This window comes from Rousettus aegyptiacus, unplaced genomic scaffold, assembly GCF_014176215.1.
Source record: "Rousettus aegyptiacus isolate mRouAeg1 unplaced genomic scaffold, mRouAeg1.p scaffold_m13_p_3, whole genome shotgun sequence".
Taxonomy (NCBI): domain Eukaryota; kingdom Metazoa; phylum Chordata; class Mammalia; order Chiroptera; family Pteropodidae; genus Rousettus; species Rousettus aegyptiacus.
In genome coordinates, this window is record NW_023416306.1 from 101,275,844 (window position 1) to 101,301,236 (window position 25,393).

Here is a 25,393-nt window from a genome sequence, read left to right on the forward strand (position 1 = left end):
GCTCTCTTAATAGGTAACTAATTGCTTTTCTCTTGATGCTTATTTTAAGATTTTCTCTTTGCCTTTAACCTCTGGCATTTTAATTGTAATGTCATGGTGTGACATGGTATCAAGTCCATGCTTCCTGGACTTGTTTGTGTATTTCCTTCAGGTTTGGAAAGTTTTTAGTCATTGTTTTTTGAAATAGGTTCAATCCATTGCTCTCTCTCTTCTCCTTCTTCTCCTATGATGCAAATGTTGGAATGGTTGATGTTGCCTAGAAGTCCTTTAAACTATCCTCATTTTGGGGGGTTCTTTTTCCTTTCTGCTGTTCTGATCATTTTCTGCTACCTTCTCTTCTAAATTGCTGATCTAGTCTCTGTTTCATCTACTCGTTGATTCCTACTAATGTAGTCTTCCTTTCAATTATTGTATTCTTTATTTCTGACTGGTTCTTTTTAATGTTTTCTATCTTCACTTTTATGTTTTCTGTCTCTTTGCCAAAGTTCTCGCTGAGTTCAGTGAGCATCCTCATAACCAGAATTTTGAACTCTTCATCTGATAGATTGCCTGTCTCCATTTTGTTCAGTTATTTTCTGGAGCTTTGTTCTGTTCTTTCATTCGTGACATGTTTCTTTTCTCCCCATTTTAGTAGCCTTCCAGTGTCCATTTCTATGTATTAGGTAAGCTACTATGTCTCCTGGTCTTAGAATGGCCTTATGTAGGTTTTTAGGTTCTTGTGGGGCCAGTAATGTAGTCTCTAAGGCCATCTGAGCCACGTGTTTGAGATGTGTCCCTCTTGTGTGCTCTCCTGTTGTAATTAAGCCTTGGTTGCTATTTGCATATCAGTGGGAGGATTGACCCTCAGGCCAACTGGTTGCAAGGACTGTTCAAGACTATAATGGAGGAGCTATTGTGCAGTAGGTAATCCTATGGAGGAGGATTTGCTTTAGCAGGGCTCTGGTACCTGTCCAGTCTTCCGTTTTGCATGCGGGGGTGGTTGAGTGGTGTTCTGGTGTGGTCTGAAACTGGCCACCAGATGTACTGGTTCTGGGGCCTCCTGGGAGGGGCTCTGTTTGCAAGCCAAGATCAGTTGCTGCCTATACCCTACCCAGGGCCACTTGATATGAGCTACGAAGTCATCTGCAGATCATTGCCATTTGTCCTGGGCTTGGATTGGCTAGGAGAGGCTAAGCTGTGAACTGAGGCTGGCTGCTGCTAGTGTTGGCGTTGGGGCTGCTTAGCAAGGTACAGGACACGGCAAGCTCAGATCTTCCTTGTTTGGGGTTTGTGAACCTTGAAAGATTTTAGGAAAGTCCACAGCACGAGCCAAGACAGGACATATGTATGGAAAAGTCAGTGGAAGATGCTTTGGTGCGCTCAGAAGTTGTATGAGGTGGGGTCTCAGGAAAATCACCATGTCAGGGTGACCAGAGTTAGCCAGATTGATGTAGGCTCAGGTATGACACCTATCTCTGCACACTGGGTTGAGGGAAGTCTCAACAGAAGGACAGTGGCTTCTGCCAGCACTTCTGTCTGGGAGAAAGCTGCCCCTCTAGCCCTCGCCCTGAAGCCAGACAACTCAGTTTCTCCCCATACATCCCTGGTGCCTTTCGAGCTGCTGCCCCAGAGTCAGTGGGTTCATCATCAAGTAAGTTCATGCACGGGCCCTTTAATAGGACAATGTGGGACTCCAGCATCTCACTTAGCCATAATCTCTGCTAATTTTCACAGCCAGAAGTTCTGGGGACTTCTTTTCCTGGCACTTGGCACTCTAGTCTGGGCTGCCTGGTTGGGGCTAGAACCCCTCACTCCCCAGGAAAAACCTCCACATTTGAGATATCCCTCCTGATTTTTAACTGCCACACACGGTGGGAGCCAGCCTGTTCTGCATCTCCAGCCTTCCTACCAGTCTCAATGTGGCTTCTTCTGTTTCCCTTAGTTATAGGACTTTTGTTCAGCTAAAACTTAAGCAATTCTCAGTGATGGTTGTTCTGCAGTTTAGTTGTAGTTTAGTTGATGTGGTCATGAGAGGGTGCAAGTACAGCATTTACCTACTCTGCCATCTTGACTGGAACCTCAAAATTTTGCTTTTTTAATTAGCTTCTGCTGATAACATTCTCACCAAAACGTTGAAATTTGCTAACAAACATTTCACTCTTAACACTTTTATTAAGGAACTCTTGCTAAAATAGTTGTCATTGTCATTTTAATCTACTACTCTTCTGTACTGAGAGAAAGGATACCCACACAACACAGATGAAAGTAACCACTGTAGTCATTTGGTACATGGAAAATTAAAAGAATGTTTAGCTACCAGTTTAAGGAAAACTCAACAAAACTTAGACACTAAGGGTTGATGAATGAAAATTATAATCTCTATGACAACAATTATAGCCAGTCTATTGAGCATTATTTAAGAATCAGGTACCATGCTCAGCAGGATATATACATTACATTAGACTTTCTCAATACCTCTATGATGGCATTTTAATTATCCCCATTTACAGTTAAGAAAACTAAGGCATAAAGTAAAATAGCTAGTAAGTGGCAACTGACATTCCAACCCAAGTCCATCTGTATCGGGAGCTTAAATTTATAGTTATTTTAAGTTGTACTCAAAGGTATATTATAATAATATTATTTTGGAGATAATGCTTATTATACAAATAATTGAATCTGGCTCATAACTTTCTTAAAATGTTTCTTCGAGGCTGAAATTTTCTATACTTGGTGTCCATCCAACTGTGTGGTGGCAGGAGGCAAAGAAAATACAGCAAGTTCTGGTAGAGGCAAGAACAGATTTTAGGATTTTGAGACAGGCTGGAGCCTGGACCAAAATCCAAACCTTGTTGAAACAGAGTTGTCTGTTCATAACAGCAATGCAGTAGGAATTTCCATAGAAACTTAACTCAAGCACAAAAGTTGACCTAGAACTAACTAAATAAGTAAATAGACCATATTTATACTTATCTTTAGTTTCACATTGACTTTTAGATTATATACTCAATTGTTTTGGTTTTCCCCATCCCATGAGCAGTGGGCTAGAGGCCTCTAATCCTAGAGCAAGAATTAGCATATAGTTTCTCTGATGTAACTACTGATGTACCCCCACTCTGTGTTTTACTCCTAGATAAGAAGAAGGTCAAGGTGTTCTAGTCAATGGTGGTGTCTACACTGTGAAGTTTAACTTTGGCATCATATGAGTGCTCTACGAAAGCAAGAGGGTTGTTTCTCTCCTTTCCCTTCCATACCTTTTTCACCTGTGGTACCCTGTCCTGACCTGTGTGTTAGCCCTTAGCTGTTCATGTATTTTTGTCCACAGCCTGGCCTAAATGAAACTGGAGCATTCAAGAAAAACAAGGTGGTGGAGAAGCCCTGTGTTCAGCTCTTATTTATGGGATAACACAGACAAATAAATTTTCATATAAGTTTTCTGCTCTAAAAAGTTACTTAAAAGGTATATAGATCATGTTCTGATCTCAACGATGTCTACCTTTTTGCTAAATCACTCTTTTGCTTGTCACTTCTACTTCTTATGCATGATTCTACTATACACTTATCAAACAATATTGTATTCTTTTGTTTCCAAGTTAGTTTCCTCCATCCAACACTGTTATTACTGACACATGACTTGTCCAACTTGTTACACCTCAAATTCACAGCAGAAGGCAGGTGCTCGCTAAATATAGTTCACCAAATCAGAGCATACAATCAACCAAAACCTTTCCTTTTGAAACATCCTAACATTTTCTTCACCATATTTCACCAAAAAAATAAAACAATCCATTTCCTCACATGCTCAAATAAGAATGTCATAATTAAAATGGTATGAGTATGTGGGCATATACATTTGCATCATTTATTATAATTGGAAAATATATTCCATGATTTTGAATATAATTGGACAGTGTTCATTCAGCAAATATTTATTGATCATCAACTATGTTCAAGCTTCTATTTAAGTATTGATGAGCACAGTTAGACAAAGATCCCTACCCTCAGAGAATTTATATTTTGGCAAGGGAGAAAGACAATAAAAACAAAAATAAGAAAAACTAAATTGCATGCAAGGTGGTAAGTGGTGTAGAAAAAAGTAAAAATGGACAATTGGGAAAACCAGGAGAGGGAATAATGCTTGTGGGGGTAGGGGTGTGGCAAGTTCGGTATTAAGGAGAATGGTCGAAGTAAGTCTTGCTAAGCAAAGACTTGAAGGTGAGGGGTAGTTAACCAAGAATATATCTAAGGAAAAAAAAAAAACATTCCAGGCAGAGGGGGAAGGCTTTAGGTGGAAGAGGGTCAATAAGGGCTCAATGCTGATGGAGCTGAATGTGCTAAGGGAGAGTAGCTGGATGGGTAGGACAGAGAGGTAAAGGAAACAAGGTCATTTAGAACCTGGTTGACAATTCAAAGACTTTGGTTTTTAACCTGAGGGAAATAAGACAATGGAAAGTATGAGTAATGTGATGTGGGTTACTCTATAGAAAGATAACTCTGTGTGCTGTGTTGAGAGCAGACACATGGAGATAAAGAGAGTAGAAGCAAGGAAAATGATTAGGAGAGAAAAGATAGTAGTTTGGTGGTGAGGCTCATGCCAGTGGAGGTGACAAAAATGGAGGAATTCTAAATATATTTCAAATTTCATTCTTAGTTTGGTAGGCCCTGTACAATATAAAATCTCTATAACCTATCACCAAGGATTATGAGCTTTGATTTAAAACTTCATTGCTAAAAGGAAATATAACTAAAATGGAAGATGTTTCTTTAATAATTAGATATTTATTGTATGGGAACATAAAACTACATCCTCAGGCAAAATAGCTTTAGGGTTTGGGGAAAATATGTGTATATTACATGTATATATGTGATTACATATATATTTATGTGTATGTATATACATATACACATGTACACATGTATGTTAATACACATGTATGCATATATGTGCATCATGCATACATATACATATGTATGTAGCAATAATCAAATAATGATCTACACAAAAATTGCTTTATGATTCCTCAGATTTTATGAGTGCCTTTTTGTTTAATGGAACTGATGAAACAAAAGCACTGGACTCCTGAGCACTGATGGGGATTTTTGTGACAGTCTATATTGCTTCACTTGGGAAGAAGCACAGAGCTTATTCCTGAGAGTCTAGGAACAAGACAGGGCTGTTTTAACAGGAGATGGGCAAATAAACCCTGAGAGTTAGCCAGGGAGAAGCAGAAGAGTCTGTGCTGCTAGGCACAGGACTACATTCAGGAGGGTATGGCCAAGCTTAATAGCTGGGGTGGGAGATGGGACTGAAGGTGAACCTCACTTAGCTCCCAGTTTAATGTAAGGTCATCTGTGGAGGCACATTAGCTGAGACAGGCTATCAGAGTATGATTTGCTTCACAAAATTATTTGGCTAAGGAGACCTTAATTAACCTCCATGAGTGGAAGCTGCACTCTGAAACCAGGCAAAAATTGAATGTTTGACAAATTTATGGTAGCTTGACTATTAAAATCCCTAGTCATGGATAATAATGCAGAGTTCCTTGGAGGGTAAAATGGAAAGCTATCAGAATAATATTTGCTTTCATCTGCTCAGATGTAATGTCGAAAGCACCCGCTTGTTTGTGGTTTCTTCCTGGGGTGCATTCTGAATCCCATCAATTTCAGTTCCAGGGAGAGCATAGTAGAGCAGTGCTGAGATGGAGAAAAAAGCCCAAATTTCTCTTGTCTGATTTGAAAACTGTACCCCACAGTGAGCTTCTCTGTTTGTTAAAATCTCTAATTGGTGTTTTCTCAACTTGCTGCTTGGCTGGTTTCTTTTTATTGATTTCATTTTGGGTTTGTAAAGCTGTATTTGGAGCCCTTTCCAGAGTTTGTTTGGAAGCTCATTTTTAATTTTAATGAAAATGCATTTTTAAAAATGTATATTACACCACCCTGCAGATTTTGCTCAAATAAACCTGCTACTGTTTTCAGTGATTTCCAACCATTTTAGTGCCCTTAGTCTCACTCACTAAAGGGACCCCTGTGCTATTCCTGGCAAAGTAACAAAATCAAGTAGAAAAATGAATGTTCTTCCCTGCTTTTGAAGGCTCTTATACAACAAAGGAAAAAGATTCATTCAGAAGACTGCCTTGGGAATAATACATCAGGATTCGGTACCCCCAACCCTGATTTCAGTTTTAAACAGCTTTTGTTTCCCAAACAGAATTCTTTCATTATTCTGAAGAACCCAGATCCAAAGCAATCAGCCAAAGAAGAAATTTAAAAGTAGTGATTAATATTAGACTTAGATTAAAATAGTATGTACCAGTAGTTCAAAAAAATTGGTAACTGGGAAATGTTCCAAATAACATGCCCCATATTTATGTTTTATTGAGCAATAGGGAGAGAATTTAAACCCAGTGAGATAGAATCTAATGTCAGCATAATTCACATAACAGAACAAAGGGTCCATTTTTAAAACATAATCAAGAGTGCTGAGATTTATCTTCAGTTCTGCCATTTTCTTGACCTCAATTTACTCTGTCATAGGAATCACCATTGTCAGGTGTCCAAGCTGAACACCATGGAATTAACCTCAACTCTTCCCCCGCTTCCATCTCTCAAGTGGTCCTGAGTCCTGGACATTCTATTTGAAATATTTCCATGATCTAACCTCATCTCTTTCCTGCCATCACCACCTTATATCAGGCCCTGACCATCTCTCCTATAGGTTATTACAGAAGTTTCTCAGTAATCTTTTTCTTCTCTCATCTGTCCTTCATGCTGCCATTAATGTCTTTCTAAAACAAAATCTGATATCTCTCCTTTGGCTTGAAAAAAAACTTTAACATAAAAAGAGAAAAAAAGAACCTGATTTGTAATGATATCAGCATCAAATCCCTAGCATAACAGGCCCTCCAGGAGCTCATCCTAACCTACACTCAAACATCTTTGTTCTAAAGCTTTCTCCTGTGGGTTCTTTCCCCCAGCTACACGGAAGGGGTACGAGGCAATAGAACACCAACTGCCCTTTCATGCTTCTGTGAGCTTTTGGGATGCAGTATGATGTATTGAGGAAAAAATGACCTTGGAACAAGATCTGGGCTAGAATTCTGGGTCTGTCATTCGTTAGTTGCTAATATTCCTCTGTGAATTAGCCTTAACTTTTTTAGCTGTGAAATGGAAATAATAACACCTACTTAACCAAGAATATTAAGAGGAAGTCAGTGAAGTAATCTATGTGAACTCATTTAATAGAATCACCTCACTGTGTTAGGCATTTATTTAGTAAAATTTCCCTTACATATTACAAAATTTTACTTAAATGAAACAAAAAAGAAAAAAAGGAAGAAGGAAAAGAAAGGGGAATTTATCATTATAAGTAAAAAGGAGTAGTTAATGGGAACCAAAGATAAGAATGAAGTTTGGCCTCAGGAATACATGGAGTTGGGCACTTAACACTGTAAGGACATTTTTTTTTTTTTTTTACTTCATGTTTCTGCTTTCTGAGAACATCTGTTAGTGTTCTCTATTGCTATGTGCAGTTGCTTCTGTGGTTCAGTTTAAATAATAGGACATGGCTTACTGTAACCTCCAAATTTTACACGCTTTACTTCAGACAACTAAGAAAATCCTGAGTTCAAATGCCTGAAGAACTCTTTTCGTTTATCTTGGGTTAGGTGGTACCAAAAAGGGCAGCATCTGCTGTCCTGAAGTAGTCGACATGGGAAAGTGTCTCTTAGAAAACACTGCTGACAGGTGATCCCATGAGGACACTGCATATCTCTGAATGTTCTTTTTCTCCCTGTTTATTTCCTGAGTGTCTATTTTATTTTCTGTCTTCAATGTCAAGCTCAAAATAACATGTTCTTTGAGTTGTTTTTTCCAGTTCTCCCCAATGTCCAGCAGTTTCCTGACGTCACCACTGAACCTCATATCAATTCTCAGAACATCAATATAAAGAAAGTCACTCTACAAAATGATGTTAATCTTACACTTAAGGCAATGAGAACCTTGAGGACAAATATGTCATTGTATTTATATTATGTCCCAGGCACCTAGATAGTCCTTTGTTCACAGTCATTCTCAGTTCATGTCTGTTGAATTGATGCATCAGTATTTTGAAAGTGTGTATGCAACTGATAGCTCTTTTGCCTTTTTCAAAGAGCTATATCTTCTCTTTGGTGTTTTTAGTTTTGTTTTATTTTTTAGTTTTTAAATTATAGTTGACAGTAAATACTATATTAGTTTCAGGTGTACAGCATAGTGGATAGACATTTACATAACTTATGAAACGATCACACGATCACCCTAAATGTAGTACTCAGTATGCACCATATATAGTTATACAATGTTATTGACTATATTCCCTATACTGTGCTTTACATCCCCATGACTGTTTTGTAAATACCAGTTTGTATTCTTGATCCCTTCTCCTTTTTCACCCAGCCCCCACCACTCCTCTCCTATCTGGCAACCATCAGTTTGTTCTCTGTATCTATGAGTTTCTTTCTGGTTTGTTTGTTTATTTTGTTTTTTAGATTCCACATACTAGTGAGATTATATGGTATTTGTCTTTCTTCATCTGGCTTATTTCACTTAGCATAATATCCTCTAGGTCTATCCAGATAGCAAGATTTCATTATTTTTAGAGGCTGAGTAATATTCCATTGTGTGTGTGTGTGTGTGTGTGTGTGTGTGTGTGTGTATATATATACACTATCTCTTCCTTATAGATTTATTGATGGACACTTGGGTTGCTTTTATATCTTGGCTGTTGTAAATAGCACTGCAGTGAACATAGGGGAACATCTATCTTTTCAAATTAGTGTTTTGAATTTTTTCAGATAAATACCCAGAACTGGAATTTCTGGGTCATAAAGTAGTTCTATTTTTAATTTCTTGAGGAAACTTTAAACTGTTTTCTTGATGGTTGCACCAGTTTGCAGTTCTACCAACAGTGAACGAGGGTTCCCTTTTCTTCACATCCCGCCACACACTTACTGACTTATTGATGATAGCCATTCTGATAGGTGTGAGGTGATATCTTATTGTGGTTTTAATGTGTATTTCCCTGATGATTAGTTACAATAAGCAGATATATATATTCTTAGTCTCCCCCATCTCTCCCCTTTAAGGTTACCTCTCCTCTCAATAAAAGTAGAAATAGTTCTGATTCCTTCCATACCTATGTCTGTGTTCATTCAAATGTATAGAAATATTTATACATATATGAATGTGTGCATACACTTATATACATATATTCAAATATGTATATGCACGAGATTTTTTCCCATTTTTTTATAGAATGAAATCACATATGTACATTGGTCTGCAATTTTGCATTTATCCTCTTAATAATAAAACATGAACACATTCTAGATTAGTACGCAGACCTAACTCATTTTATTCTTTTTAATAATTGCACAATGTTATGAACACCCTATAGTTTATTTAATTATTCTCCATAGATGACCATTCAGATTGTTTCACATTTTTACTATTATAAAATAAAATGCTGTTATAACTAAAGGATTCTAATGTTTATAATCCCCACAACCTGAATGGTCTTTATCTTTTAAATTTCACTAATTTGATGAGCTCCTTCATTCCCCAGTGAAGTTGAACCAAGGATTTGGTTTCAATGTGAATGTCATCTTGTGCACACCAGGTCCCATTAGCTGCTGTATTCTTATACTAGGCAGTAAACTCAATTTTATTATTTGTTAAGAATTTTATAATTTTGAATTTATACTTAATGCTACTATGGTAATTCCTTGGTGGTGAATTGATGCTCCCCGACTTAAAATGGCAGAAGGAATTATGAAGCGCTCAATGTCTTAATAAGAAACACTTCTTTTTGTTTGTTTTAAAAAAATGCACACTAGTAACTTTCTCTTAAGAACATTTGGGATTCTCTAGTTTTTACCACAAATCCTGATGGAATCCTATCATGACCATAGACATAAAGCACTGAGATCATTAAAGGGAGGAAGTGTTATATTAGTTCGCTTTGAATTTGAGACCTAATGATATTCTCTGAAAACCAGTTCCATAAATGGTTCTTCTCAGTGCATTCCCGTAGAGTTGAATCCCAGTGTACCAAGGTTAGTTATCCCAGCTAATATTTCGAGCAATTTTCCATCATGAGAGTAAATCTAGTGATAGCCATCCTGCATGCTAATCTAAGGACTGTCAAGATTTTCTAGGACAAAAATATTGCACTGTATTTCTTCAAAAGACAATGACCATATTTACTTTCCTCACTAAGATATATAGAAATTTACCAATTGAAATGCTTTTGTGATTTCCTGATAAAAGATAATGTGTAGATGGAAAACACTATTATATTGCTGAGAGCACTGAAACTATCACATGAAAATTCTGCATATACTTTCTATACACATCCTCTATTCTGTTAAAATAATCGATAATTTCAAAAGTGATTAAGTTTGTATTATGAAGTTTAATATAATCATGGTTATTATAACAAATAAATAATTGTTAATGTGTGATCAACGATTATAATAATACATTAAAATAATGATAGTTACTGATACTGGCTTAGTCATAAATAAATCGACACAGAAAAATAAACTATACACTGAAAAATAACACAAAAACAAATCAGCCGAAAGTACTTTCTTGGTTTCCAAATGATAACTTTTAGTAGTAAAACTTAACATAAAAAATGTTAATAGTCTGTTTGTAAAAAAAGAAACAAATATTTTTTCATTTATTTATTTGAGCAACTTCTATGTGCCAGGCCTGTATATCTTGCAAGAGTCCAGTTGTGGAAAATAAATTCACAGAAATAACTATAATAAAATGCTATTTGTGGAATAAAAGCAGTATATACAAGATACTGTGGTGGAACAAAGGAGAGTTTCACATGTGAGGTGACACTCAACCTAGGTACTGAATGGATGAGCAAGAGGCATCTTGTAAGGAACGTGGGAAAAAGAGCACTCCAGAGAACAGTGCAAAGCCATGTTTTTTAGAGGACCACAAGTTATCTGGATGGGCCTGGAGGAGTGGTTCTCAAGTAGAGATTATTTGCCCCCAAGGGATATTTGGCATTTTGGGTTGTTACAACTTGGGGAAAGTATGCTATGAGCATTTACTGGGCAGAGGCCTAGGCTAAACATCCTACAATACACAAGACAGTCCTACATAATAAAAAGAATTATCTAGCCCAAAATGTCAGCAGTACAGAGGTTAGGAAACCCTGTGCAAATACCTAGAGGTAGATTGAGTTTGAAATGCCTGGGGAGTGATAGGAGGAAAGGTTCTAAGGGAACTTTATTGTGTATTTGGAGCTGAAAGAGAATAGACCTTGAGACGTAGCTTTGGCACTATTGCTGAGTCCTTTTTCTTTTAGAAACTCTATATCCCCTTCTGTGACATTAAATTTTCCTGATTCCTGGAGTCTCTGGTTCTTCTATCTATGTTTTCTTCTTAGACTCCCCATTTCTACCTCCATTCCCACATATAATGGGGTGTTACCAGAGGCTTTGCCCTTGACCTTCCTATTTCATCACTTCACATACTCCCTGGTCGATGTCATTGTTTTTCAGGAAGTCATTTAATACAAATATGCAGGAAGTTTTACAGCAGAGTAATTAAGAATATGGATGCTAGAACCAGGGGTTCAATCTCTGGTTCTAGTATTTACAATGTGTGTGTTTTGGCAAGTTATTGTAAAATGGCAGTAATAATAGTACTTAATCTCTTAAGGTTGTAGGGAGGGATGTTGAGCTAATATGCACAGAGTACTTAGACCATGTAGTAAATTCTACATGCACACCAGACTTTGTAGAATTCCTAGGTCCATACGATTGAACTATTAGATAATTTTCTATCTGAATGTCTTATCAACTTCTGAAATGCACCATATCTGTAATTGAACTCATTATCTTTCTTGTTCCCTTCCCCAAGGATGCTATAAATAAACTTTTATTTTGCCATTGATGGCACCACAACTATTTCGAATACTTAGCAGACTCCCCAGATAAGTCTCTCTCATGTCTCGTCAAATCAGCTGTTAAATTCTGTTGATTTTATCTTCTATACACTTCTGGAAACTGCCCCTTTTTCTCCATCTCACTACCACTGATCTATTAAGTCAGACTTTTATTGTCTTTCACCTTAACTACCAAGCAGCAACATGCTAACTAATCCCCGACTCTAGTATTGTTCCCTTCTCACCATTTTTTAATATACCTGCTGGAATGATTGGCACTTCAATGGCTCCCAGTATTTAAAAAAATAAAATCTAAGGTTCTTAATAAGTCATACAAGGCCCATCTTTATCTATACCCTGCCTTCTTTACAACGTTATCACTTTCCACTGTACCCTGAATTCTAACAGAGGATGACATTCAAGGAATATAATGGTTCCACATTTTTCTGTATCTCCTCTGCCAGAAATGTATTCCTTTGCTTAACTAACTTCTGCTTATCCTCTACACCTCACAAAACATGTTTATAATTTTCCTATCATCCCACAACATATTCCTGTTGAGCTTTTTCCACCTCTCTTTGATGTGAATGGCAATTTACTCCTTGAGGATCTAGATTTACATATGACAGAATTCCAGCAGGTAGTGTAGAGTCTGCCACAAGGTAAGTGCTTAGAAAATGTTTGTGAATAAATGTCTAATTGGAGTCACAGGTACACTGTGATTAATAACATTGAAATGAATGAGATAGCATGGCAAACTGAGAAGGGGCTGGGGCAGAAACAGAACCATGAGACAACCAGCAACATAGAAACTTGAGAAAAAGTTGCTAGAAAAGTAGGATAATAACCTTGAAAGGATAATGACATAGAAACCAAAGGGAGATAGAGGGTTCCAAAAGAGGAAATGGTCAACTATAATAATTTCCACAGGACGGTATGGAAAATACCTATAGAGAAGAGTTAAATACGTGAAAGAGTTAAATCATAATGGTGTACATGGAAGTCCAATTGCCATGTGTTTAGAAAAAGCAAGACTAAATTGCCTTTCCATATGAGGCAGCAAAATTAAAATGAAAAAAACATAAACTCAACTATTTTTACAAATATCTTTAATTTCTACTAAGTGGTAAATCTGTTTATAATGGTCATCAGCAGTCATATGAATTATTATCTTTAAAATACTCAGCCTGTTTTCTCTGACAATTTTCTGCCATTGTCTTATTTGGGAGCTCTAAGTTATTCTTTCTCCATCTCATTTAATTAACATCGTCAAACCCAGTCTCCAGAGCCCCACTCTCCACTCTAATTCATTCTCCACAGAACACCCAGAATTATTGCCTTTAAAACATCAAAGGTAAATTTGTCTTTCCTAAATTTTAAAATCTCTAGTGGTTCCAAGATATTGATAGAATATTATCTAAATTCTGTAGTTTTGCATGTAGGATGTGCAAAATCAGCTTCCATCTTCTTTTTTTGTCTTATCTCTGACCACTTATGTTACTCGCCACTTTTTCCTGCCAGTGTCCAGCTCAGACACTCCAGACACACCAAGCACTTTTCATAAGTCAGTGTCTCTGTGCATGCTATGCCGTCCCCTGGCTAACTCATGGTAATTTTCTTAAGATAGCACAACAATCATTTCTTTTAGGTAATGTTCAGAAGCTTCCTCAGGTAGAATTAATTGTTCAGATCTCTGTACAAGTACCTTGTTTAGCATATAGCATGTTTCATTGCCTTGTTAAAAATCTCCCCCATTGGACTTGGAGCTCCAAGAGCATCATCCACAGAGCTCAATGTAGATAAGTGCTTGTTTGTTGACTGAATGTCTGAATAAATGAACGATTGGGTAAAAGCCGATAGAATTAATGGTAGAAAAGCTCAATTGTTCCTAAGTATATGGAACTGTTATGTGTGTAAAGTATTTATAGCTTTATATATATATATATTTTAGATTGACTTTTTACTTTTAAAAAACTCAAATTTCAGGGGTGTGTGTGTGCTTGTATGCATGTGTGCATCTGTGTGTGTGTGTGTGTGTGCGTGTGCATAAATATGTGTAAAGCTCCATTGTGTAGCTGAACTGTCTGTTCCTATGTCTCTGACTATGAACCCAAGAAATTGGTGTCATGTATCAATCAATGACGAAAAGTGCTGGGTCTCTAAGTGCTGACTCTGCATCTGGGAGGGGCTGGACTGACAGTACTCATTTGAGAGTTCAGAATGTTCATTTAATCTTGGGAAAGTCTTTGAAGTGAAGGTAAAAACAAATACACTAAGAAAAAATTACAGCATCTAACCAGATAGTAAAAATAACAATTATTTATATTTTCCAACAGAAGGTATATGCTTAGAAATACTGCTTAAGAATAATTGTCCCCCATAAAACTTTCAGTTCGCTAGAGATGTGTGGAAGGTGAGTGAATGACTGAAAATTCATAAGTGTTCTTTACATATTTGAACAAATTTGACACCTTCCTATGGAGTATATTTCTGTGAATCAGCTCAGGTCTGCTTCTTGGAATCAGCATAATTATGAAATGGAAAAGATAAATCTTCAAGTCTCATGACTTTCTTCATTATTTACAATGAGAATCCAAAATAGAAGATACACCGTGTTGGGTATGAATTGGAGGCTCTGTTGATATTTTTATCCTACCTGAGATCAGCCTCATGCTAGATGTGTGCAAAGCCCAGGACCAAACCCAAATCCTTGCACCTTCTATTTGGGTTCCAGGGCCTCTAGACTTAGTTTCACAGTCCAGTGCTCTCAGCCCAGCCTCTAAGTGTTATTCAACGCAAAGACATGAAGGAATTTTCTAGTGTCACTGGTAGTGTTGCCCAGTTCTTTCAAAAAAGTTGATCAAAATTTTCTAGTTATTCTAAGGTATCAAACCGATATAATTCTCATTATTGTAATGTACGTAGCTTCTCCTTAGCAATTTTTTTTTGCAGTCCTTCCTCTGAAGAAGCGTAACACAGGTTCAGATTCTACTTTTGTGAGTCAGATGAACCTGTTCCTTACTGCAAAAAGGTTCTTGTTTTTATATTTATTTCTTTACTGAATTTGTGCAGTAGCCTATGTAAGTCTGTGTTAAACAAAACAACTCTGTAGTAATTAAGATCTACCCAACATAATGGTTAGTCTTTTTTTTCTAAAACATTGCTAGAAACTTGTATTTTTGTCCAAATTTATCCCAAACTCCCTAAAGGGAATCCTATAGTAGAGTCATGGTTTCCTAACTATGAGCTGCTAGCCCCTGGATGTAGGGCATAGACTGTTTTCAAGGATCAGTGAATCAAATTTCTTCACTATTATTAGTAGATTGAACTAAAAATGTCTCCTATGCATTTAATAGATAAATTTATTGTGCTATTTCTGTGTGCCACATAATAATCTTCACAATAACCTATGAGGTAGAAACGTTTTATGTTCCTTTGAACAGATGAGGAAGTTGGAGCACAGAGAGGTTAAATTACTTGCCCAAGGTATGTCGGGTAGTAATCAGTGGATGTTAATGTAGCGTGATTTGAACATAGGCCATTTCAATTCAAATTCCATGTCTATATATAGACACCATTGGATAAGTAAAAATAAAATTTATGTTTAAGTGTTTTTGAATTATTGGAAGTTTTCCATTAGCATCTTTTGATATCACAAAACATTAACCATACCCAAATAGAATGAAAGTCTGGTATAAAATCCATAGCTTCTTTAAAATACCTGAATTCCTAAAGATGTCTGTAACAGCTGAGAAGTATTGTCTGAGTGACCTTCCCTTCCACTATCATAAGGTACAAAATAACCTGTGTAAAATAAAGCTCATAAGACAAGCTTGGATATTTTATGATTCTCTAAGGGAAATTCTGAGCTAAGTATTAATGACGATGGGAAATGATGGAAATGGTCAATTATGGTGTTCTGTGAAGACATGTTAGACAGGACCAAACATAAGGTCTACCTTGGATATCTGTTATCTATCCTTACTTTTCAATTTAGAGAAAGTAGTAGCAAAAACATGACACTTAAGTCAGAAAACCTGCCAGGATCTACATGGATTCTGATTGCTCATGCTTCTGTTTTGTTGCTGTTGTTGTTGTTTGTTTGCTTTTTAATGCCCTTTATTTTTCTGTAACTCTTAATCTTTTCAACATAATTCTGAAGGAAATTTCACTTTGATTTGCATTTCCGTCTTTTTCTAAATATAAAGCATTTTGATCTCCTTAGAGAAAAGGTGTTATAGGACTGCAATATAGGGATAGACTAAAATTAGAAATATCATCACATTAACATCTTTTCCCCAATAGTTTGATACTTTTGACAATGTACTATTTTAGTGTATCATGGGGTTTCACAGTGATTGTAAATTAAAGCTTTCCTGACTTGGTAAATTCTCGACTTTCTGAGAACTCCATTTAAGGGAATCAGTGTTCACTGTCTTTTTCTTAACCTTAATATGTAAGTGATTGAAATAAATACTAGAAATGGAAAGAAAAAAAAGTTTTAAATGGAAGCAGCAGGTAAATTCTTTGTTCCAGTGAAACATGACAAACTTGAACCATAACTCCAACTGATTTTAGACATAGATTTTGTTTCAGACTTAAAGAATTGAGGCAATAAAAACAGGTTTATACCTTTTTTTCACCGTCTCCAAGACCCTGAATTTAAGTGGCAACTGAACAATTGAAGCACTCTATTTTCTGTTATGTCTTGTGAGTAAAAGTGGGCTTCAGATGGATCATGAAAGAATATTTTTTCAGTGTGCGCATGTTTGTTTTTCTGCCTACTTAAAGTAATTCATTTTACTTAAAATTAGCAATACATTCTTTGACTTTCAAACTTCCAAATTAGCATTTGGAAACATAAAATTGTTTATTGGCCTGCTTTGCAGGATAAATAAATGTCTGTTCAGCTCCATTCGTTTTAAACCCATGATTTAGGATTCTTTTAAATGTGCTAAAATTAACAAGACTTAACTCTGTGGGTACAGAAAATGACAATACGAAATAATAAGTCATGCTGAGAATTGGACATTTGACAGGATTTCAATTTTTAATCTGGCCTCCCAGTTTGGGTGATCCTTCCTTTGTGGCAACAGATCAGAAAATATTTGCTTGTCAATAAACGTGGGCAGTTGCTACACCATGGCAGACCTGAGTAAGCCTGAAATTTAGAAGGTAATGCCAAGCCAGAAGAATAGCTGGGAAGAATATGGTTTGATTTTCTAAACCACCGAGTGATTTGGTAATTGTAGTTTATATTGGCAACTGAATTCAAGATGTCACAGTTTAGTACACGGCTAAGGTCAGTTATTACTTCATTATAATTATCCAAGGGCACCATTATATTATGTTTGATTGAGTTTCTTTCTTTTAATAGCTAAAGAATTGTAAATCTCTCTCAATCTGTGTTATATGCATATTTATGTTACTTTACCTAAAAGAAAATGCTCATTTGAATTCTTATTATGTAGAACGTAAAAGTAATTCATAATAGAGTAAGCTTGGGCTCCTTGTATATGAATTATATTCAATAAGATTGTAGATAAAATTTATAATTAGTCATTTTAGGGAAATGGCAATCTAAGTAAGAGAATGAGCAACTTTTAAGACCTTTATAATTAGCATTGACATGAAGTTAATTAATTTAATAAATAGAACTCACTCGTATCTATTAGTTAATATTGACCCATTTGGAGTCAGTACTTCAAAACTATATGTCTTTTGTTTTTAAAAATCTTAATTTTTGAACAAATTATATAGGAAATTTTTATTTATAGAAGTAACACATTGTACCACTATTTCATTTGACTAGATTAGCAAGTTGTTTTTAATGTTATATAACTTATTTCCCTTATCAGTTTGGATAAAATTATATCTGACTGGCAGTAGTTTATAGTATGAAAAGAATGGGATTTTTTCAGTGTAGAGAGTTTATAAATATAAGTTTAATCAATAGTGTAAAGGATATTTTTATCGACCACATCAACATCATTTCCAACAATTGGCAAAACTTACCAATAGTAGAAGCATTGTAAAACAGTGTGAACTCTACTAAGAGAGCCTGGTTCAAATCCTGCCTCCGGCTGCCACTGTATCTTACATCTCTGTTGGTTGGGCCCTAGCCCATTCCTGCTGGGCATGCAAAGACTCTGGAAATACCCCTGTTCCAGAAATTTTCCATTACTGCATAGAAAACCCTATTTTATTTAAATCTGGTAGTAATTTTTCTAACTTTAGACTTCCAAATTAGTATTGGCCCATGTTATGGGACAAAACAATGGTCTTTTTAGTCAGTCCTGATAATTTAGGAGTTTACCACTTATTAGCTTAGTACATTGGAACAAGCCACTTAAAACCCTCAGAACTGAATAAAGTAGTCTCAATGCATGTTATATATTATAAGTAGTATTTTGTTTTCTTTTCCTTTTTTAAAATGTCCTGACCCTTCTGTAATCAGGTTGTGACAATAAATATTCAAAGACAGAAGAAAAAAGTGTTAAGGACTGGAATTTGAACAATCTGAGGTTAAGTAATCACCTCCTGAACAACCAAAATTTGTATGTATACCAATTACAAATATGAAGATAAATAATACAACTATGCTTCAAATAAGAAAATATTTTCTTGTTAATTAGAATTTTAAACTCTAAATAGCATTCTGATTTAATGTTTATTAATAATATTTAAAAATAGAATTTAAAATATTAATTATTCTAATAACTTATATTTACTGAAAGACATTTAAGCATATTCTAATCATCTGAAAAGAAAAAGTTTAAAGATGTTTAGGGTGAGTGTACTGTGTTTATTTACCATATTCACAGTCTTCAAAATTGGATACATCACACATTATATATAATAATATCAGTTAAGCCAAATATAGTATTTACTTAATCAGAGTAGCTTATGTTCCAACCACTCTGAGGAAAATGAATTTTAATATTTTGTAAATTTAAAACAGTGAGATTCTATATTTAAATATATTATATGTGAACATATATTTATGTGTGTGTGTGTATATATTTACTTATAGTTAAATTGTCATACTCTCTATTGTGATTGAGGTAGTGGGAAACAGAACAAAAGAAGAAAGCCTAGAGTTTTATTGTGTTGCCAGATATTGTAAAGCCACACTGACAAGTTTGCTTCTTTGACAGTATTTTCTATGTGCTTAGGATTTGGACATTACTTTCTTTTAGTTACATATTTATGTGTTTGTTTTGGCATTTCCTTTTTCTGGCTCTCTTAGCTGGTCCAGAACCCCTTGTTGCTGGGAATGAGATGTCTCTGAAAGTACTGTAATTCCCACAAAATTTCACAACAATGAAAACATTTGGATTTCTGTGAAATTTCTTGTAGCAGTCCCTGTTCGATATGTAATACATGAATCATATACACACATGGACAGACACATACATAACTTTCTTTTAAATTTAATGCTGCTTGGTTGCCAAAATAACTGCCATTTTTTTGTTGTTGTTGTTGTAGAGACAGTTGAATTTATCCTTGAGAAACGTTGAACACAATTTTTTACCTTCAGAATTTCCTTTTGAAAATAATAGTGAACATTGAAAACCTTGTCCTGTATAAATATATTTTAGTATATTTCAATCCATCTTCCCTAAATACTAGTCTAAAAATGTCTTTTAGGGTGCCATTGTACAGCTTAGAGCCATTGGTAGGAGTAAAGACACAGTTTCTAATAGTTTTAGTGGTTAAGACTCTTGTTCTGGGGACATTAACGCTCTTGGGTGACCACTTATAATGACATGATCTGCTAATGTTTCTTTGTGCAGAATGCTCCCCACCCATTGAAAAATGAAGACTGTCCTGCATTCTGTGACCATCAGACAACTTGTATCACTCTTGTCTTTTCAGTCTCTCTTCCTCAAGTGTCCTGACACATAGGTCCTAGTGCCAGGCTCTCCCAGAGTAACTCCCTGGACTCCAGAGGGAGATCACACCCTGCAATTTTGTCAATCTGGGAGCATATCAATTTCCAGAAGCCCTGAATAGGAGGCAGTTCCCACCATATGTGCCTAAGTGTACCCTTTTCACTGTGTCCTCCTCAGTGATTGCCAGAACTGTTATCAAATATTTCCCCAATATTACCAGACATTAGGAACCACTGACTCGATAGGGTGAGCTCTGCATCTAAGAGCAGTTTTGTTTCACATTCTAGAATATACAGCATAACTTTTGCCTTTAATTTTTCTGCTATATTCAGTTTAGAAGAAATAAGCCACTTTTTAGGGGGGACATTATTTTGGAAAGGGCCTTGATTTAATACATCTTAGCAGTTATAAATTGCATTAGATTAATTTATTATCATGTTTTCTCCAATAGTGAATTGGAAAAAAGAAGGCCAAATATTTAAAGCAGATGACCTTGATATTTTGGGGTGGTCATCTCTTTGCAAACAATTATAGATTTGGTTTATCGGAGTTATTAAAATCAGAAATAGCAACACTACATTCAGACATTGTTTTGAATCTATTAATGTGAGATTTACTTCAAATAGATTAAAGTGTTGCATAAATTCAAAATAGTTTTTTTCAGGAATAGACAAAATGTGAATGTTTTGAAATGGAAATATTACAATCATTAACATTTTATGTCTGCATTTTAATCTGTTCTCAGGTGTTGAAAGTGCTAATAATGCTGGGGAAACAAAAGAAAAAAAGCCCTATGAATTTATTGCCATGTTTTCCTTTTAAAATAATAGTAATCATGATAAAAATTTTAACTCTTTAAAATTGTAAATGATATTTAGAAAATACTGTGACCATGCTGATTGTATATGTTCATGCCATCATCTACACAGAGACACATATTCTGACCATGGTGGTCTATTGTGTTTTTATTACATACTCTATTGTCAGTTGATTCTCTTCACTGTAAACTCAAATTCAGGCTTTTCTATGGACTAGAGAGGGCACTATTCATTAAACATGTATTTGCTGAGCATCTAAATATCATATTGCCAGAATTTGGAAAGCACTAGAAATCCTGCTTGGATCAAGGCCAAGAGAGTCATGGTCCTTACACTAATTTTCTTTACATCTCGTGGGGGACACACACACACAAAGTTACCTGAGCAATCAAATATTGAGTGGTGGAAGTTGCTGTGGCAAGCATATCAGAGAGAGAGGAAAAGAACTCAACCAGGATATCGAGGGAAATGGGAAGACTTCCTGGAAGAAGAATTCCAGTTAAGACATGAAGGAAGAATAAAGATAAACCAAGTGCAAAGATAAGGAGATGAGGAAGAATATATCGGGACAGGGGTTAGGGGAGGTGGGAGAGAACTTTACCAAAATGGGCTAGAGATGAGGCCAGAAAATGAAGAAATGAAGACTTTGGGCTTTATGTTATACAGAACATATATTTCCTCTTGAGGCTAATGGGAGACACTGAAATAAGTATGGTTCCTTCATCAATATTAAGTAATGTCACTCAGGCTACAGTGAAAGGATTATAGCACAGGAAAATAAATGGAGTGAGGCCAGTCAAAAGGTGGCTGCAGGAGGCTAGATCAAAGATTACAGCAATCTGTACCTAGGGTTACTGGTGGACAGGAACAGAAACACGTTTAAAATGTATTTAGGACTTGGTTGAGTGTGAGGTACGGGTAGGAGGATCATCTGATATGGCATACAGCTTTCCTTTTGAGCACTGGATGTTTGAAGAAAAAAATAAGAGCTACTGAAAACTTGGAAGAAGAGGATTTATTCTTTCAACTCATTTATTTAGTGTCTACTATTTGCCACTTACTATAGGACTGGATTCTGGGAATATAGCATTATAATTAAAAGGACAAAATTATTTGTCTTCAAGGAGCTTCATCATATTAAATGGTGTTGAGTGCTAAGGCAAAAACAAAAATGAACAAAGAACACAAGAAAGGGTGCTGGGAAATGTAAACAGTAGCTGGGAGGAGCTACTACAGTTTTCCATAGAGCGCACAAGAAAAGCTTCACTAGGAGAGTTCACTAAAGGATGAAGGAGTTGGTAGGAGAGCAGCATTCTAGAGAAGGATGGGAAAAAAAACAGGACTCTGATAAATATTTCTTAGTTTAAAATAGTCAAATTTTTCTATATCTACCTTAAAACCAGTGTCCTATTTAAGAACTCCAAGGTTATGAAAATATTTTTGTATATTTTTGAAATGCTTTTTGTTTTGCCTTAAACATTATGTCTATAAATTACCTGAGTTTGGATTTTATCTATGGCATAAGATAGGAATTTTTATCCTTCTAAATTCATACTAATTTCCCAGCTTTATTTTTTAAAATATGAGTCTTTCCTTACTGCTCTGTAAGGCTGTCTTTCTCTTAAATCAAGCCTGTGAATGAATGTATGTGAGTTTGTTTTGGGACTGTCTATTTTAGACCGTTGTTTGTATATCTATAATTGAACCAATACCAGACTATCTTAATATGACTTTAGTAGATATCAATACTGAAGAGAACAGATTTTTTCTGTGTTCTTGCCTCTTTTCTGCAGTGTAGAGGTTATCTCATTTGCCCGACACCTTGCTTTCTTTCAAGGGTGTTCTCGGCCTTTGAATTTTCCTATTACAGAATCATATTGTCATGTAAACTATTGAGTTGCAGAAGATATGTGTGTGTACATACATAACATAAAGAGGGCTTATATCCAGAATATGTTAAAACATTAATGAAAAAGAACTCTCAAAAATCAATTTTTAAAAGATACACAATCCAATAGAAACGTGGTCAGAAGATTGCAATCATTTCATGAAAGAGTAAATTCATGTGACTAATAAAAAATGAGATAATCTCATTAGTATTGAGAGAAATGCAAATAAAAATGATAATGAAATTTCACTGTCAACATACTAGAATGGCTAATATTTAAAACCCTGGTAATATCTAATGTTAACAAGGATATGAAAAATGAGAGCTTTTATATAAGAGAGTAGGCATATAAATGGGAAAAATCATTTTAAGAAATATTTTAGCTTTCTCTCTAGATTTAAAAGTAATGATTAACAATTATTCCACTCCAGTTATACATCCTTGAAGAAATGTGTGTATATGTACATCATTAGTTCTCACCCCTAGAGGACATTTAGCAAATATCTAGAGACATATTTTGTTTTCACAACTTGCTTGTGAAGTTCTACTGACATTTAATGGGTAGAGCCCAGTGATACTGTTAAACATCCTACCGTGTATAGGACATCCTTCCAACAAAAAAGAACTGTTCAGCCCCAAATGTCAATAGTGCCAAAGTTGAGATATTCTTATGTACATTAAAATATAAGTACAAAATTATTTATTAAAAAGATTATTAATATTAGTAAAAATATGGAAGAAAAACATCAATTACAAAAAGAGCAGATCAATTGTGGTATATATACTCACATATTAAAATACTACAGCAACAAGAACAAAAAATATAGTTCACATAACAACAATTAGGGAATCTAAAAATATAATATTGAACAAGTTCAGAAACATTAAAAACTATATCGTAATGTTTAGGGATTCACATTTAAGTGGAGAGATTACTTTAAAAATCCAGATAGTCATTATTTAGGGGGGAAGAAAGTTTATTTCTGAAGTGTCACCTGGGTGCCTTCTAGCATGTTGAAAATATTCTATTTCTTAAATTAGATGGTAGTCCTCTGAGTATTTATTTATAATAAACTATTTATAATTCATGTGCTCTGTATATAATTATATTTCACAATTAGAAAGACTTTTAGTTAACTTTAAAATTTTTTGAAATAATTGTATATTCATGTGAAATCATAAGAAATAATACAGAAAAATTCACACACCATTTACTATTCCACTTCCCACCCCAGTAACGTTTTGTAAAAATATAGTACAATATCACAATTAGGAAATTGGCATTAATATAATGCATTTATTTTATTTAGATTTCCCCAGTTTTACATGGAGTCATGTGTATTGTGTATATGTGTGTAATTAGTTCTATGCAATTTTATCACATGTGTAGGTATAAACACCTCCACAGTAAAGATGCAGAACAGTTCCATTACCACAAGGATCCCATGTTCTTCCTTTTTATACTACCTCCTGCCTGCCATCTCTCCCATCTCCAACCTCTAGTAGCAATGAATCTTTTCTCCATTGTTATAATTCTACCATTTAAGTATACTATATAAATTGAATTATACAGTATGTAACCTTTTCGGAATTAGCATTTTTCACTCAGCATAATTCCCTTGAGATTCATCCATGTGGTTACATTTATCATTAATTTGCTCCTTTATATTTGTGAGTGATATTCTGTGGTATGGATGTACCACAGTTCATATAACCATTCACCACATAAATGAAGCTGATATGAACATTTGTGTACCAGTTCTTCTGTGAACATAAATTTTTATTTCTCTGGAATTAATGCCCAACAGAGTAATTGTTGGATTGCATGTATAGTTTTATAAAATAATTTTTTAAACTACCAAACTACTTCCCAGGGTGTCTGTACCATTTTACATTCCCACCAGCAATGTACGAGTGATCCAATTTCTGTACGTCATTGCCAGCATTTGGTATTGTCACTATAATTTATCTAATCATTCTGTAGGAGTGTAGTGATGTCTCACCATGGTTCAATTTGTAATTCCCTAAGAGCTAGAGATGTAGCACATCTTCCATGTGCTTATTTGTCATCTGTATGAAATATATATGTTTAAAATTTTTTAGATAAGGGGTTGCCTAGCATGTTCTAGGATAGCCAGTGTGACTAGAGAAGAGACAATGAGGGGTAAAGTAGTCAGAAATGAAGTCAGTGAAGTAGCGCAGCTTTTATTATGAGAGCTAATGGGTGGCATAAGCTGAATTATCTTTTTACTGAATCATTTTATGTTGAGCATAAACCAGAAGGAGATCAGGTGTAAAGATGGAGACCATTTGTATAGCTATTGAAATTAACCGGTTGAGTTATAGTGGTGACATAGATAGGAAAGAGTATCGGCAGTAGTGGTTGAATTCAGTATATATTTCAAAAGTAGAATCAAAGGAATTTCCTGATATCAAATGTGGTTGTAGTAGAGGACTCAGGATGACTCAAACTTTTTGGAGAGTCTTATGGGACATCCCAGTGGGCATATCTATATAACCAAGTGAATATTTCAACAGTTGTAAGCAGAACTTCTTGAAACCGTCCTTTCTTTGCATTTTTGTGAGAGATCATCACTCTCTTGATTTTCTTTTTCACTTGGTAGTCCTCTGAGTTTTCGTTGCTAGCTCCCTCTTCTCTATCCTATTCTAATATGCTCAGGATCTATTCTAGATCCTCTTATCTTTTCTATTCCTAAGTGAACACTCAGTGATCAGATGTCTTCTATAAGATCTTGGCTTATAAATACATACCTCCATTCTAGAGCAAAGTCTTGAGTTACAAACTACTTTATGCAACTGCCTGCTTAACATCTCTGCTTCACCGTCTCATAGGCACCTTAAATTT

General features: G+C 35.3%; 1 long non-coding RNA gene across 4 annotated transcripts in view; it reads left to right on the top strand.

The window, feature by feature from the left end:
- The window catches only part of LOC107513527, a 479,315-nt gene that overhangs the window by 252,119 nt on the left and 201,803 nt on the right, over positions 1 to 25,393 (top strand). The gene's annotated exons all lie outside the window — the stretch shown is intronic.